Source organism: Nothoprocta perdicaria, unplaced genomic scaffold (assembly GCF_003342845.1).
Source record: "Nothoprocta perdicaria isolate Ctin4 unplaced genomic scaffold, notPer1 scaffold_1, whole genome shotgun sequence".
NCBI lineage: Eukaryota > Metazoa > Chordata > Aves > Tinamiformes > Tinamidae > Nothoprocta > Nothoprocta perdicaria.
Genome location: NW_020454093.1, coordinates 3,239,583 through 3,254,979, shown reverse-complemented (window position 1 = coordinate 3,254,979; position 15,397 = coordinate 3,239,583). Strand labels below are relative to the sequence as shown.

At 42.4% G+C, this 15,397-nt stretch overlaps 1 long non-coding RNA gene across 2 annotated transcripts in view; it reads left to right on the top strand.

The window, feature by feature from the left end:
* The first annotated feature begins 8,978 nt into the window (after positions 1-8,978).
* LOC112945073 overlaps positions 8,979-15,397 on the top strand; it is a 13,626-nt gene continuing 7,207 nt past the window's right edge. For both annotated transcript variants that reach the window (XR_003248947.1, XR_003248942.1), the window contains exon 1: positions 8,979-9,063. This is a non-coding gene — a long non-coding RNA (uncharacterized LOC112945073). The remainder of the gene's footprint in view (positions 9,064-15,397) is intronic.

The following is a 15,397-nucleotide window of genomic DNA, read 5'->3' as shown; positions in this document are numbered from 1 at the left end:
CTCAGTTAATGAATTAGTTAGTTTAGAAGAACCTGCGCAGGAAAAAAACCTGGAAATTGTAACTGCTAGACGCAAGACAAGATTATCTTGAAGGCTCAGCACAAAGATATGGGTAGATTGTGGCTACAGTCACTTGACCAAGAGGAGGGGATAAAAAGTCTCTGCATGAACAGTGCATCAGAGCATCCCACTCTAACTGCCAGTGTGGGAGCCTGTATCCCATGGTAAGAGGCAGGTAATTGCAGTTTTTTTATGTCAGTGAAAGAGGATGTACATTCACATTTTTTTTCTTGGAGTAAGAGCTGATACATGAACAATTTCAGTGGGTCAGCAGATACATCGTAAGTTCACCTTCTAATTTGTCCAACAGTGAGTCATTCATGTGTCCACACCTCAGATTTTCTTTAAGAAGTATTTGGGTGCTTTAGCTCCTGTGTTTGGATTCCTGCTAACATTGAAAGCTGTTTCCATACATTGGCTGTACGTCAGCAGTGCCTCACTACTGTGGAGCTCCATTAGTGCGGCCCTCGGAGCAAGCTCTACTGAAACCAGCAAGGTGAGATCCGAGACCTTGCTGGGGAGGGCCAATAGATGGGAATGGTGCTTTCCATTTTTATAAAGAAGTATCTTGTTTCCCTCTTCTGTAATTTCTGCTATTAATTTCTGCTATTAATTTCTGCCTGCACTGGTTAAAGAAGAAAGTCTAGAATTCTTCATCTGTATGTCCTGCTGGAACAGTTTGCATACTGACTTGAGTGTTGAGAGTACAGTGCTCTGATTAGATTAAATTGCTCAGATGGCATCCAAAATCCAATTGCAGTTAGATAGATGGCAGTGCAGATAAACATAGAACATAAAGATCAGAATACAAGGCTCTATCTCTTGGAATAGTTTCTAAGCACCTGCTGAAGGAGGGACCATATCACATTTTTATCATCTACTCCTAAATCTAACTACCAGCTGTAGCTAAAGGTTTGTTCAAGTATTGGATAATATTTTGTTTTCTAAAGGAGTTTCAATAAGCAAAAAGCAATGGAGACAGGAAATCGTAGGTGATGAGCCCATTCGATCTGGATCCAATTGCATCTAATCAATTGTTTGGATAGAAATTGCTGAGTTAGAGGCATTTGGTATAAGATGCCTAACGTCCTTTAAGTAGACTCAAGTTCTGACTCTGGAGACAGAGATCTGTTAAAGTACGACCTGACATTTTGCCCTAGAAGTGTAAAGGAGTGTTTGAGATTACAAATGCTTTTACTTGAAATGTTCTCAGCTGCCTCTCAGCAGATGGGCCTCGCTAAGAAAAGAGACCAAAGCAGTCTGCTAGTATAACTCATCTTTCTGAATGCAGAGGCACGTAACTTTTCAATTTCTCTTCACTCACTAAGTTTTCTGCTGGCCAGCATGATTTGTGTGGTTATGTGGTATGCCTGTAGAAGTCAGAGTCACTAAGAGGAAGTGAGGAAGCCTTACCCAGTGCTGTGTTTTGCTCGTTAGTGCTTTCTCTTGTTTACAGACAATATCCTCTGAACACCTGAACTCTATCAGGAATCAAGCAGCAGGCCAGCCAAGAAAAGCTTGGAGTCAAAAGGTTTTCTGTGCTGAATTGACAGCTTTGCCCCAGACTCTGCTTGATCTGCTGCAGGAGCCAGGAGGAGAGCACCCAGAGAGCACAGGAAGGCAGAGCTGCTGCTGACCTCCATCACCCTGCTCAGAGAAAGAGAAGAGAGGAGGTGAGCTTTGCTCTGCTAGGTAAGTAACTCTTGTGAAGTCTCTACCTTGGGCACTGAATGCAGCTCAGTGAAATCTTAAAAGGTTTTCTTGTTCTGCTTGACTGCTTTTCTGATGTCCAGCCAAATTATAAGTATCTCTTGAGCATCTTGAGTTGGAAAGTGTGGGCATACAATCCTACTTCTATATGGCTTTTGCCTTCTGTTGGAAATGGAATCACAGTAAAAACCTTGTGGTGGTGTGTCTGGGTTTCCAGTTTCAGATGTAGCTGGTATGAAGGAAAAGATAACTAAGATTTGTCTACATTTTAATCTCTCTCCCTCCCAATCCATGCTTCCAAAGGGCTTGCTTTAATTATTTGTGAAGGTCTCCATCTTTAACTTTATTCTAGTCATTTCACCCATCTCCAGGGCATGGGGAACTCCAACATAGACCCCCTTCTTGCTCTGTGACATTCAGTGCACCATGGCTGCATCCAGCTGAGGACTGGCTCACCACAGTGCACCTTGGCTGTATAGGCAGGTCCTGGGATGTGTTATCTCCCTTTTGGAGACTTCCTTGTACACTTGTGCTGGCAGGTGTCTTAGGTTTCTGATCCAATATTCTAGTAAATATTCTTACAATGTTCTAGCAAAGGGCTTTGAATTCCTGAGAGCTCTTCACCTCGGGCTCTGGCTACACACTCTTTTTCCACAGCAACTGTGTTCCCTGAACCAGATTCCCATTTGGAGCTACTTGCTGCTCTTTCCCAGACCAGCTCAGAGTTACTGGCCTCGTACCTATCAAGTGAGCTGATAGCATTAGGCTGTCTACAAACATTTCAATCAAAATAGGCAGGACTGGCACGAGCCTGTTTCTTGCGCTGTGCAAGTTGCTGTGATGGGAACACACGAGGCAGGACAGATGCCTGCAGCCTGCCCGAGGTGGCCAGGAGAAGTGAGGACAGGCCGTGCTGCGGCTGTCGTGCTCCTGGTCTCCTGTGCTGCCCTGGGAGGGCTGCCCCTGCTCGAGGATCCGCACAAACGTTTAGCGCGTGTGCGCCTGTGTAAGGAAGGGGAGAGTTTAAATAACAAACAAATTAGCCCTCTCCCTCTTTTTTCTTAATGTTTTTTCACATGGAAACTCAATAAGAGTGCATGTAGTGTGTAGTCAAAACAGCAGTGAAGGAAGACTGCCCTTGTACTGGTGCCAATCTTTTTTTGCACAGTTTCCTCAAATTTCTTCATCTCGCATCCTTTGTGTAACTTTACAGTGCCGAGCCTCACCACTACTGATTTTCATATCCTAAGCAGCAATCATAACCTTTAATAATTACAGATGCATAAGCATTTTCCCCTGAGGCCAGCAGAAATCAAGGGTAGCAATTTACCAGCCAAGGCATTTGGTGTGAAAGTATTTTATATACTATATGAAATGCATTAGTCAGCTCAGAGCTGCAGCTAGAGAGACTTCCTTTACTTTGGAGAACTATTACATCCTTGTGAAATGTGCATAATGCATGATGCTTTATGTATATGGCAGCTCTAAATATTTGTAAACACGGCCAGATGCATATTCATAATGCTAGAAATATCCATAGTGCACCTGCCATCAAAGCAATTTGGGGTAATTTTGTAGTGTGGAGGTACCTTTGGGCCTGACTTACCATGATGTCTCACGGTTGGGTGCCTGCAGCTTTAGGGATGTTCCCCCACACAGTTGTACCTCACAGGGGAGGCTTTATGTTGTGATAGTGCTGCATGGGGAGGACACACAGCAATCTCTTGAGCTTGTGTAAGCTTGCATTGTTCCATCAGGGCATCAGAGAAAACTGTGTTTCTATTAATTCATATCAGCTGAGGATCTGGGCCACTTATTTCATGCTGGATTTTCATTATATTTAGTGCAGCATTGCTCTGAAGTGTGCAGTTAATTATACAACTTCCTGTTTTAAATTCCGGAGTAACTATTTTCCAGCCAGAAGTGGATTGCTCTTAATAGGATCGCCTCCCTCTGCAGCAATATATGGTTATATATGCTCCATTCCCATCTTTTTTATTCATGTTGGGTATCAAGAGAGTACAAACTCAAGGCAGGGGGATCCTGCTGCCGCTAAAGCGGCGAGCCTTGCAGGCATTCCGGAAAGCCGGGTTCCCGTCAGGGTTTGGCATTCCCACCACACCCTTTTGCTTGTCAGGATAATGAAGCATCTCCACTGATTGTGCTGGAGGGGAAAGCACTGGCCTGTCTATAGGCCTAAAGCCCAGTTGCATCATTTCTCCTCAGAGCGAGTAGGTCTGGCCGTATCCTTTGAATCTCACAGTTGCTTCCGTGTTTTTAACCCCTGGCTTTAGATATGTAGAATCCATCAGGAGATGCCCCCTCCTAGGAGAGTTGTGAAGCAACCAACAACCCCCCATCCACCATTGCATAAACATGTAGGAGAGGACCAGAGCATCTCCTGAGAAAAACGTGAGAGACACAGATCTGTCATGACAGGCTTCACCACCACCTTCTCCCTCCTCCCCCTTTGCTCTCATGCTGAATAGCTCCCTTTGACATGAGGGTAATGCCTGTGGATGCAATCTCACAACCTTGCAGATTCAAAGTAGCCTGTGAATCATTTTTCTCCTCCATTTTAATTTTCTTTATTTTCATCACTGTTCTAATGTGCTTTGGAATGAATTTCACTTTGCTTTTGTCGCAAGCATAGTCACTGCCATGAATAAAACTAAATGCAGGCTTATTTGTGAAATGGAATAAATAGAAATGTGGAAAGATGAGTACCTATATGCCTGTGTACACACACACACACGCATGCATACCAAAACATATTTGTAATATAATACAGGTAATATGGGAGAGACCAAAACATTTAGATTATAAGAGTGTAAAGAATACCTATCAGAGATATCTAGTAAGGTAAGATTGTATTTTTAAAGGTAGCTGGTTTAACTGTATGATGTATAAATATTGCCAATGCTAATAAATCTATGTTCACATATTAGACATTACTCATGAAAATATTATTTAAAGAATACACTACCAGGAAACTATTTGCTGCAGATCTCTTCTACAGGAATATTTTGTAGCTTAATGATACAAAGTCTGTAAATGCATGTTACTCTTCCAAAGAGATATTCCTCCAAAGATAATATTCCATATATTCTTCTAAAGATGATATTCCAAAGAAGAATATCATGATAATTATGTAATTTTTTTCCAGAGGATAAAAAAAGTCTTCTGGTGTATTTTCATATAAAATATTGTATGTTGTAGACTTGATATACTTGAGATGCATTTTCCTACAGGGCTTATGTATCTCATCTTTTATAAGCAATACCACTAGTCAAACAGCAGGACATCTTACGTATGTCAGGGTTATTAGTAGAGCCAGCATGATCCTTGAAAGAGCAGGAAATCTACTGTGGAGCTGCTTTACTTGATAAGGAGAAAATAAATGTTAGGTCAGGATGGAAATGTTCAAGAGTAGCTAATATGTCAATTAGAGAAAAAGAGATTCAGAAATTACTAGAAAGGCAAGACCACACCATTATATCAGATGATGTGACAGCCCATCCTATAATGTAGGATTTTTATTTATTTCCTTCAAGAGGGATGATCCTAGGTCATAGTGGCTGTGTCTTAAGGCATTTAGTCACAGAGTTTTCTACAAACTCTTCTGAGCATTTCCCATTGACCTCCCTGCCAGGCTCACCACAAACCTTGAGCTGAAGATGTTCAGAACTGAAAAGGAAATCCCCCTGTGGACCACTTAGTGTGGCCTTGATGGCCATTAACGCCCACACTGCACATAAGGACACTGCTTCCCTGGGGGAAGATCTCATAAAGCAGCCACCTCTGACCACCTGAGAAAATGAAAATGAAGTCTTCTAATTCCCATTCTGACAGGAAATGTGCTGTTATCTTGAGTAGATGTGGCCGTGGAGAGAATAGGTGGGAGCATTAGTAAAAGCCCTATTAAACCTGCTGTGCCTACTTTTGCCCCTCAGCACACTTGTGGCAGCATTGCCCTGAAATGGGGAAACGTCACCTCCGTCTGCTCCTTCCTGCCTTTCTGTGGGAAGGGAGGTGGCAAGGGCTGGTTAGTGCCAGACAAAGCTTGACTTGTTTACACTGAAACCTTCAACGTACTGCTCATTCCTGTATAAGCGGATCAAAGTAAAGGACATTATTACATATTTGTGTAGGCCCAACAGTGTGTTAGGCACTAAATTTGCCATCTCGGCGTGTTGCTTTTGCTGTGATATTTCAGGCAGGGATTCCCATTCATCAAGTTGATCCCGCTGTGGGACTGGACCACAAGGTCAGCTCTCGCTGGCTCTGTCACGCTCAGAGGCTGCAGTACTCTGGTAATTAAGACTGTTAGATGGGAGGGCCTCTTTTCCTGCTATTTGATGTAGAGTAGGTGCAGATGAAAGATTTATAGTTTTAATTCAAATACGGGACTTGCCTTTGACAACTTAATTGTGTTTGCAGAGAAGTTCTGGACCCTTTCTCTTGCCAAGTCATTACAGAAAGGCCTCACATCTTGGATCTACCAGGAAGCTGTTTGGATTAAAGAAATAACCAAAGAGACTCAGTGTCAGTGCTGATAGAAGCAATAAACATTTGCTTGTCCTTCTTGTGCTTGTAGTAAATATGTTCACGTTGGCTTTAGATGTTAAATCTTCATATTTCAAGACCAAACTAACTTTTTTCTAACTTTTTGCTGTATCTATGCTCATCTCTAGAAATAAGATTTTTTTTTTTTTTTTTTTTTTTTTTTAGAGATCCTTGACTCAAAGCAGTCAATGAGGCTGGTAAAATGAAAGGCTAGACTGAACAGGATACTAAAACCAGGTGCTCATGTCTTTAATAAAAACATAATTATAAATAATAAAAACTGGTTTAATTCTACAAACGGAACTGCTTTTATGTTTGATTGCATAAAATTATTGAAATACTTCAGATTTCCTTGTACCTATTTAGTAGGAGCTAAACATCAAAATTGCAAAGTGAATTACGTAAAAGCTAGGAATTATTCAAGCCACCTGGCTCATACACTATATTTCTCCAAGGTCAGTATGCAGGGTTTGATTTTTCTGCTCATTTCCTTGGTCGCCAGTGTTTGCTTGTGTCAGTGGCTGCGGGCAGAGGAGGCTGTTAGGTGCTGAGCAGAAAGGGAGGAAGACGATGCACTTTTTAACTTGGCAGATTCAGGAATAGCTGCAGGTGGTGAGAAACAGTAGGTACTGCAGTACCTGGGTGCTGTGCCAGGCACTGGCAGTGGTAATATATGGCCATATGGGTGGAGACAACATACCTTGCATGTTAGGTGGTTCATTTGTTTTGAAACGGGCTCGGCAAAGGTGTTGTTGGAGAGTCTCGGGTTTGAGATCTGGGCACTAGCCCCTGTTCTGTTTGGATTAACCTCTCAGCCTTACACAGTTCAGCCTTTTTAGAGCAAGGAAATGCAACATAGTCCATAGGAAAAAAAAAAAAAAAAAAAGGGGGGGTGGGGGACACTTCCTACCTTTCTCACCCCTCTCCAAAGATACTGCTCAGTAATGTATGGGAAAAAAGGTAAACTGCTCCTACTGACGTGGCCCTTGTTACAGGCCCTAGGGTTTTACAGCCATTCCTGCATTTGTCCTCATAAAAGGAACTAAAGCACAGAGACATAAAGGCTAGCCTTTAAAACAGGTATTTCAGCCCCACAAGTGACTGATAGTTTCCTGTTGAGATTATCCAGAAGACCCCAGCCAGGCATTTTTCTCAGTGAAGATGTGTATCTTCCCCCTTAGAAATGCCATTTGATAACTGGCACAGAGTCGCTCAAGAAGCTTATAGCCCAGACCTCCCATTTCCCAATATCCAGTATTTCTCCTACAGGTACAACCTTCTACCAGCAAAGTACAGCTCAGGGTATGCGGTTTGCTCCCTTGCAGCCCTTCTCCAAAGGGAGAGCAGAGGCAGGGTCTTGTGCATACTTGTGGGAAGAAGCATGAGTGGTATCAGCAGGGACGTATTTGCAGGTGAAGATGGGAGGAGAGGGAACGCAGCCTCTCCAGTACATCCAGTTCTTGGTGCATCTGCTTCAATGAAACTTCAAAACCAGTAACTCCAGGACTGTGGAGAGCAGGCCCCATTTAAGCAATGCAGGGGAATTTAAGCAATGGGAGAGAAGGTATGAGGCAAAGACAGGCACAAGGACGAGGCATTTAAAAAAGATAAAAGTAATTGTGTTTATGCTGGGTAGGGGAGAGAGGAAAGACTTCTTGTTTACATTTGAGCCTGGTTTCCAATTTCTGCCTTGCAGAAGAGAAAAGCCACCTTCTGAGAAAACTGAGGGCATATAAATGGAGGCCTTGTGGCCTCCCACCAAAGAGCACAGGGAGACGTCTGCTCCGGTGAGTTACCGCAAGGGAGGCCACAAGGCGCCCACGTCCCTGCGGAGGAGATGCCTCAACCTTCCTGTGGAGCTGCTTTCCTCCCGCTGCCGGGGCAGCGGGCGGCCCTGTGGGCCGGAGCACCGGGACACCGGGCCCTCAGGGTGCCACGTTCAGTCTGGGCTGGGGGGGAGCCTCTTTGGGGCTCAGGCAGCAGGAGGAGGCTGCTTCAGAGAGCCCTTTGGATGCCGTTCCTACTGTCATCGCTGTAGATGTCGTTCGTACTGTCATCACGGTAGCTAATTGTACACAGATCACTTACAGCACAGTCATTACATAAATGCTCTGAAAGCTGCCACACAGGTTCAGCTTGCTCCGAAGAGGCCTAGGAAGCAGAAGACTAGTGGGAGCGAGGGAAAGATGCCTTTTGAGGCCTTCCCAGATGAGTTCAAATATGTCTTTCCAGTATTGTGGGTACCCTCTAAGTGACCTGAAAGCTGGTACAAAGGAGAAAGGATCAAACAAGGGTAATGACCTTCGAAGACTCTCACATGCACCCAGGCAAACACAAGGAAAACTGAGCAGAAGACGGGAGCAGAAGTGCTCAGGCTATAGCCACTGCTTCACTCGGAAGGTGATGGTGGCTCCTTTCCCAGGAGTGAGCAGAGGCAACTAGGGCAGCAGAGCAGTTTCACAGTATTAGGATATGACTCTCTATGAAGTAAGTAATCCTTCTAGTCTGTTGTTTGTATAAATTCCACAACTAGTAACTTACGTTAAGAATAAGTTTCTTAGTTTTACATGGATAATGGTACTAACTGCTTTGTTTGTGTTACAATCTAGATTCAGCCCATGGATCAACATGATGGAAGCGGCCCCTTCAGTCAAGAGGTGTTTTTTCCATCATACTCAAGCTTTACCAGCCTGGTTGCAGTGTGACCTCTGCAGGACACAGATTAAGGTAAAGACTCATCTGTCTTTTGCAAAATAATAATAATAATAAAAAAAGCAGCTCTTCAAATAAAGATCTGTCCTGCTCAGTATGATCTGCAGCCAAGGCCGCCCAGCAGTGTTTACATTTGACAAAAACACTGGGTCTATGTTCACATGGGTTTTTTACCTCAGAATGTCTTTTTAATTTATACATCCATGGATATTATTCATCTTCGGTCTGGGTCCGAGATCCAGCTTTCCTTTGCTTTTGCTTAGTGTTCCTAACAATCTGGCAGCATGCACTAATTGTAAACACATGGATATAGGATACAGCTTTATAAACTAGGGAGTTTTACAGCCTACAATTTTATAGTGTCTCATCGCATCATTTAATGGTAGAGCAGAACATGTCGTGTCACAAAGTGATGATGCTTCTGCTTAGGAGAACACTACAGAAGCGATGAGACTGCGTCCAAGGACAAAGTTGGCCGAAGTGTTTAAAAAGGGCTTGAGTTATTTTAATAAGCAGATGTTGACAGAATTTTGAGGCTTATTATCAGTGCTAGAGAGAGAAAACTTCTGTGGAGGATGAAAGTTTTGAGGCTTTTGAAACTTTTCTGACTAGATTGGTTGTGCTTGGTGTATTTTAAAAAAAAAAAAAAAAAGAGAGAGAGAGAAAAGGCAACCTTTCACTACCTCTGAAAATCCTGACAATTTTTCTCTAAATACCTGGAGGTGAATTTAGGAGCATACTATTAGACATCAAGCTTTGTAAGTGCTAGCCAGTAATAATGACAGATTTTCCCAACTGCGTTTTAAATCCTTTGCTTCTTGTTATAACCTCATTAAGTGAGAAGTGTGATAGATATTCCTTTAACACATCCCTTTATGTTTCTGTAGTCAGTTGTCATCTATCTGTTATTTTGCACATCGTTCCTTGTATGTGTTACTCTCTGCTGAATTCTAGAGGAGGCCCCAGACAGTTGTAGGACTGCAGATGTGTGATTTTGGCAGAACTGCTCAGTTGCTGCTCCTCAGAAATGATCCTGCCTTGGTGTAGAGCCGGAACTGCTGTAGTGGAGCCTCTCTAATTACCTGGGAGTGCTGAAGGGAGCAGTGCCTCCCCAGTGGTGCAGTTACACTGCTAGGTCCTGCTCTTGGGGAAGTTGCTGGGAAAGCTTCCATTGGTCAAAACGATGCTAAATCAGATGTGAGTCGTTTGGAGAGCCTTTTGGAACCTAATTTCAAGTGATTATTATGCATCTTGATTGCTCTTTAGCACAGTAAATTAGCCTGCATTGAGTTCTGAGCTGCCATGGCAAGGCTATTAGCAGGTGCCAACTAATTAATTTAAAGTTAGTTCAGTCTAGAGTCTACATTATCTGGCTTCCTGCAAGACAGTATAGATGTAATTTTCTCACATTCACTGTCTGGGTTTTTATCAAATATTTGCCTGAAGATACCACATTGTGTATTGTGTTACGTTGTGTACTATAGTGTATTACAGACCCTCAAAGGTATTAGGTTTTTTTTCAAATAATCAGAATACCTGGAGTCCTGGATGGCTGCAAACAGCAGGTGACCTGTTTTAAATGTGTACATACAATTCTGACAGTAATGTGCGTAGAGAGCCAAAGTATGTGGATGCCTGCATATCTTTCTGTATTTCCCACGTCTTTAAAGTCAGGCTAGCCATTTGCATCTTGCAAGTGTAGAGAAGGTGTGCCAGATGACAAAATAAAAGGATATAATAATGTCATAGAGAGGAATATTTATCTACTGGATTGTCTCATACAGATGTGACTTATTTATATGAATAGCATATTTCTTTATTGGAGAAATAGAAATTTTCACATTACAGAGCACCATCTTTTAAAATACACTTTTGATTAATATCACTCAAAAGTTAAACATTGAATTAGTTCAGTTCCTTTCAAGGAGGAAATTAAAATCCACTGGGGAAGTCGCATACAACATGTGCAAACTCTTTTGTGGGTGGAAAATGATGAAACATCCCAGAGCATCATTATTCCTCCCTACTTCCTGAAATCCTTTCCTCAGATCCCCCAAACAACCCAATAGATACATGATTTACAGAGAGGTCCATGGGTTTCTCAGACCATTCACCCAGCTTTGTGAGGAAGTGAGGGATTACAGTGAACTACACAAGCAGGTCAGCCAAGGTTCATGTCTTGACTTAACTGTAAGTTGATGGTGACATTTTCCAGATATTTATGGAGAGTTCATCTTGGGAGATGCTAATTTTATGGACACAGGTTGGAATTTCCTGTGGCAGGTATTTCTAGTGCCGTGTATGTTCTTGCAGAGTAGTTGACACTATACACTTCACTAGTTTTTTTCAAGAATATTTGAAACATGGCACCGTGCTCGGGAGGTGGGAGAGGAGAAAGATAAGACTTGTACTCCACCTCCATCGACAGTTCATTCCCCTTCACCACTCGCATCTTGTGTTAGATAAGCTGGCAAAATGATGCAGAAAGGAGGCAGAAGAGTAGTTCCTTCAACTCTGCACCAGGAAGGTGCTGGTATCCTTGCTAGCAAGGGATGGCCAAGGTCTGTAGAGTTGATCCAGAGAAAATGGAGCCCTAAGCCACAGCATACTCCATAAGGGAGGTCTGTGTCTCCAAGGCAGGCTGGCACAAGTCCATGTAAAGCTCTGAAAGGCGCCGATAACTGCCTTCTGCTCTGAAATACTGTCACTGTAAATCTTGAGGTTGATATCAGCAGCAGTTCAGGCAGGAGGCTGCCTTAAAGCGAGTGGTACGCTTCCAGCTCTAAATCTCTTGCTACTCTTTAAAATGCCAGATGGACCATTTATCCAATAGTCTAATTGTGGCTGATTTTTTTTTTAAAGGAGAGATATACATGTTCCTTTGCAGATAATTTAAAAAGAGCAGGTCTGAACCATGGATGGCTTCCAGTCTGAGTCAGATGTAACTCAGCAGTTGTGAGTGAGGGCTGGAGTAGGTGAACACTGAGAGTGTGACAGAGCACTCAAGACCCTTCCATATAAGTGTTCCCTAGAAAAGCGGTTGTGTCTGTTTTGAAGAGACATTTTGACTGGTACTTTGAACAGAGGTGATTTTAAGCAGGTCAGTACTCTCTGAGCATGAACTGGGCCCCCTATATTACTAGTCCGTCACTAGTTACAAGATGGTCGTGGTTGTTGCAGATCCTTGGCTTCAGTGCATTTGGATATAATGTTTGTTGAACAATAGGAGCAGTTTTCCCTTGAAGATTTTGCTATTGCTGCTTACTGCAGTTGTTGTGAGTGCTTTCAAAAATGTGTCTGCTCTCACCAGCCCTCTTTTTGCTATCCTTTTCTTTCATGATGCTTAGAAAGTTTTGGAGACAGTTTTTTCTGAATGTCATTGCTCTGCTTGCCCCTAGTCAACACCTACTGAGGAACTGCCTCTCTTCTGTGTTAGTCAGGAGTAAATTCTTGTAGGAAGCATCACAGATGTTGGTAAGCCCTGGAGCACACTGGGGTCAGTCTGTATTGACCCTGTAGGATGCCACTACAATATACAAGATAGGGCCTTTTAAGTGTCTTTGAAATCTGTTACAAAATTTACATGAATATTCCTGTAATCAATAAGCATAAAATCTAATAAACATTTTAAAAAAAAAAGTAACTGCTGCTAAAAGTAACCCACTCTTGTAGACCACTAGGAACAAGAAAGCCTGTCTGTGGGACTCAAGGGCAGGATGTTTCCCATTAGCACCCCCTGACATGCCCAGGAGCAGTCTGCAATTAGCAGTACTCAGAGCAGTGATGCGAGTGGAGATGGCCATTCAGCACAGTGAGGACCGGGGCGGTAGGAGGAAATGCTGTTGTGTGACATTAATGCTTTGGCTAGAAAAACCTGCAGCAAGAATATAATCTTTCTCTCTCTTTAAGACACCTTTTTGTCCTTTTTTCTTTTCACATGTATTTGGCAATCTGATGCCTGCGCGGCTTTATAGCTTTGACAAAGGCAGCTGGAAGTTTTAATTTTAATAAAATCCTTTGGAAAGAGAAATGAAGAATTTGAATTCTTCTGATTTTAGCCTACTGTTGCGTTGATGTCACTTGAACTGATGATGAAACTCGGTTATATTGCCTCAACAAAACCTAACTGTAATTTACCAGGATTTACCAGGCGTTAGTCTTCAGTGCAAAATAGAAATCCCATGACATGTAAACAAGATTTGTGCACCTAGCTCCCATACAAAAATTTGGAAAATATATTCCCATAGCCCTCTGCACCCCCCCCCCCCCCCAGTATTTTAGAAAAGAACAAAATGGATTAACAAAAGGAATTCATATAGGAATCACAGGGATTTAAGTTACATTACCTCCTTAATTGAATTAGTTGTACTGAAAACTTTAAAAATCCGAAATCATTGTCAAAAATGTGTTAATGTAATCAGGGTAGCTGTAATAGGTTTTGGATCCCTTTCCCTGATATCTTTTTCTCTTTCTTTATCCTGGTTGGTTAGAAAAGATAGGAGCAGCATCCCTAAAGCCATTCTCTGACAAGTCACCTAGACTTGTCAGACAGACCCAGACAGATATTTGCTCTCTGTTTTCCCTGAGGACAAGGAAGCCTGCTGGCTGGAGGCGGTGTTCTAGTTTCCTTTACAGTATCTTCCTCTTGGCTTCCCTCTTGCTCAGATGCAGCACTGTGTTATGCTGTTAACAAGTTCTACTTTGCAGGAGCAAACTGCAGAGGTTTTCAGTGAACAACACTTTTCGGAAAGTACATGGTTATCCTGTTCTCCTGTCCTTCTGCCTGTGAGCACTCGCATCCTAAGCCATAGAGTCCGTTAGAGGGAAAGGTGGGAACCTCTGGGGAGTTGATCACTACAGTGCTGGAGCACTGGGAAGGATGGTTGTGCCTGGTGAGTCCGTTCATCATAGATAGACCCTGCCTCTGGACACAAGTGCTCCGTGCACTGCTCCACAAGTAGAGCAGTCAAACATATTGTGCATTATCCGGATGCAGTTTGCTTCATACTGATGCCTCCAACTGCAGAGATCTGCATCTGAGCTAGGATCCCGCAGGGAATCTGAGGATTCATCTAGAGATAGTGGAAATCAAGTGAATGTCATCAACCAAATCTACAGTCCTTATTATCTTCACTTAAACTAGGTATCTGAACTGAATTGGTATAATTTAACTTCTCTATCTGCAGGATATGATTAACTAAGAGTATAAAGAATTTTAGTGATGAATGATCCAGGAAGAAGACATTTCTAGACTTTGTAATAGTGAAGTGTCAATAAGAGCAATGAATTAATGAGAACAATTCCATATGTGTCATCATCCCTTTGGCTCCACATCAAGTGGCACTGAGGCCTAAATACCTTCTCACTTAATTTTGTCCAGAATTCAGATTTGTAGGTTTGACTTAAACACATTTCCTGGTTTGCTGGTACACAGAAGGAGCATTCACAAAGTGGGTGATTGGATGTGTACCCCTTCACCAGCTTGCCTGCAGAGAAAATTGGTAGACACAAATGCTTTCTTTACTAGTTGCAAATGTCATCCAGTCCATGACTTTCCAAACACCTTTTGTCATAATTCACATTACATTTTATTGTGAAAGATAGTTCCAAGAGGAGATTTAAATGATGATTTTTTTTTTTTTTTTGTAATCTGCACTTTAATCATAGCAAGAAATACTTCTTTCTTCATTTGCATTTGGCTCCCTGGGCATAACATAGCAAGAACATTTTATTTCTTTTAAACTATTGTCATTCCTCCCATCTGGCAATCGGAAAAACATGAAATAAAAGGGTGTTTCCAACAAACTCCAGCTTCAGCAAAAGCTCTTTCAAGGTTCTCAGCCAACTGTGGGTTTGCATCATAAAGCAGCAGGAATGGGACAGTAAGTGAAGAGCTGTGCTGTGTAAAGAGACTGCAGTTGATGTGTGTTCCACAGCTGGTCTTATGGCGACAGTAACTTGTGCTGCAGTGATAAAATTTTAACATGCAGACTTCGTGTGCCAGCTGATAAATGATGAGGGACAAATTAAAAACAGTTTCATTAGCACGAGGGAACACTCTGTATCAGGAGTCTGTCAGTTAGGTGCTAGCACAGAACATTGTCATTATACAAGTGCCTTTTGGCTATAAATGATTGTCCAGCACCTCTATTAGAAACCTGGGCCTTAAGGCTTGCTAGTAGGAGGCTCATTTCAAAGTTCATTAAGCTAAAACTTGGCGAACTTGTTGTCAGGCCAGATGTGCTTTTGTTGTTGTTTTTTTTTTTTAAATATATAAAACAGTTCAAGCTCTTTTGATCTAGAATTTGGCAAATAGCACACAGTTCTTATAGCTTTATATGCATGTTTT